The sequence below is a fragment of the Pteropus medius genome, unplaced genomic scaffold, assembly GCF_902729225.1.
Source record: "Pteropus medius unplaced genomic scaffold, Ma_sr-lr_union100, whole genome shotgun sequence".
Taxonomy (NCBI): Eukaryota; Metazoa; Chordata; class Mammalia; order Chiroptera; family Pteropodidae; genus Pteropus; species Pteropus medius.
In genome coordinates, this window is record NW_024353908.1 from 589,911 (window position 1) to 592,190 (window position 2,280).

The following is a 2,280-nucleotide window of genomic DNA, read 5'->3' on the forward strand; positions in this document are numbered from 1 at the left end:
ATAATAACAGATTCGTATGAATAATAGTCTAACCCTTATGCAAATCTCATATTTTTTTTCTTAATAACAGACAAAAATATTTTTCTCCTTATAAAATTTTTATCTGGCCTATGTTGGTCATAAAATGTCTCTTCTGTTTTCTCATTGTCTTGTGCTTCATCACAAGATTTTAAATTTATGGAATGCATAAAGATAAAATTTTGAGGAAGACTAGCTTTTTCAATTAACTATGTGGAAAATAATCGAGAATACAGTGTGGGGCAATAAAAGTATCCACTGATTATTTTCTCCCTGTGGAAATTCATGAGACCTATAGTGACAGTCTAACAGACTCCTACTTCTCTAAGAAGGTGCTAGCTAAAGCCAGAGTTAGGTGCAGTTGATGCCACTGTGGTATTTCAAGGACCATTCTGACATCACAAGGATTTCCACACTAGTCTTTGACAATTTTTATTGACTGTCTAATCTGAGGTCTTTTTTTAAAAGGTTATCCATGGTTTATTGAAATATTACAGCACAGAAAAAAATTCAAACAACTCCGCATGGTATTTTGAAATTCATCCCAACTATAGGCTGTGTGACCTGCAGTTTGGACAGACAGCCAAAGTCCAAGAGCTTCAGCTTTTCCTTAGTGTCAGAATCAACTTCACTGATCTCTTGATCCAGGGATGAGACCTCTGGAACATAATTATCTCTCCTTACTCTCTTCTCTTCCTGCAACTTGATGGAGATACCTCTCACAGAGCCTCTCTAAATCTACTTCATCAGATAGGTGACATAGCCCACTGTCTTGTTGCAGAGCTTCTTTCTGGGAACAACCATGATCTCCCACACAGGGACTTGTTGGTGTGGAAATTGTTGCCCAGGTGCATTTGGTGCTTCTTGATGATGACTCCAGCCACCTTCTGACGGTTTTGGTGCAAAAATGGCCCATCTTGGTAGGTCCCTGGTGAAAAAGCTGAGATCTTTTATAAACTAGACATTTTTTCTGGGGAATAGAATGGAATAAAGCACTACCTTTATACTCGAGTACACAAATATACAAGCAAACATTAAATTAAGTAGATAGTAGAATTGTGAGTGGAATCTCCTCAGATCTCAGTCAGTGTTCTGAGATCTGCACATAAGAAATTCACAAACAAATAAATTTCTTGCTTGAATTAGGTTTCCTGCTTGAATAACTGGAGAAATGATGGTGCTGTTTACAAAAGTGAAAAAATACGATGAAAAATATTATGAGTAAATTTTTGCAGTGCATTTGAGACTTCCATGAGATATCAAGGAGAAATCAGAATGCAAGTGTCTGAAACACAGGGTGAGATGTATATTGAAGATAGCAGTTTGGCTGCAGTATAGATCAGAGTTGAATTCATGGACCTGATTGAAAACATCCAAGGAATGATGATAAAGAAGAAATAAAGGAGAGTATTAAGGAATTTCACTATTTAAATATGTGATAATAAAAGATGATGTTAGGTGACAAAAAATGCCACCATAGAGTTATTAAGAAAGCTAGTAGTGTATGGTGGCAAAGAAATTAAGAATAGAGAATGTTTCAAGCAGAAAAGAGAGGTCAATAGTGCATAATGCTTCCAAAAGTTCAAATAGGCTAAATAATGAACTATGGATATCAGATATAAAATGGCAGTCTTAGAAAAGTTGTTTCAATAGATATGTAGGAGTAGAAGTAAAATTTGAGGGGGCTGAGAAGTGGATGACGAGGAAACTGAGGCTATATATACATATGCACACACACATACTTGAAAAGAGTGTGTGTGTATGTATATATAATACACATATACACAAAGTTTTGCTAGAGAAAGTTTGGATTGGGCTTGGAATAATTTAAGGGGTTTAATGAGTAATTTTTAAGTTGGGATCTTGAGGAACAGTGAAAATGAGCAGAATCCATAACAGAGGAAGAACTTTTATAAACAAGAGACAGAGTCATCACAATGTACCATTTCTTAGAAAAGAAGATGGAATAAATGAAGAAATGGAGGAATTGTCACTAGAGCAAGAAACATTTCTTCTTAGTAACTAGAGAAATAAAATATTGAATGTACATAGAGCAGTAGTTCTCGACTTTGCAATATTTAACAATATTTTCCTCTCAAATGTAGAATCTAGGTAAAAATAACCAAGTCCTAAACCACAAAATTAGTTTGGCATGTAGAAGAGGGAATGGAAAAGTTTAAACACAGAGTGAAATGCAAAATCATTTTTAAAATGTCCCCTCCCCAGTTTCCCTCTTATTCTTCTTTATTTCTAGACTCTTTC

General features: G+C 35.1%; 1 pseudogene; it reads right to left on the reverse strand.

Moving 5' to 3' along the window:
- Nucleotides 1-528: 528 nt before the first annotated feature.
- On the reverse strand, nt 529-934 carry LOC120593743 (40S ribosomal protein S17-like; annotated as a pseudogene).
- Between the last annotated feature and the right edge of the window lie 1,346 nt (nt 935-2,280).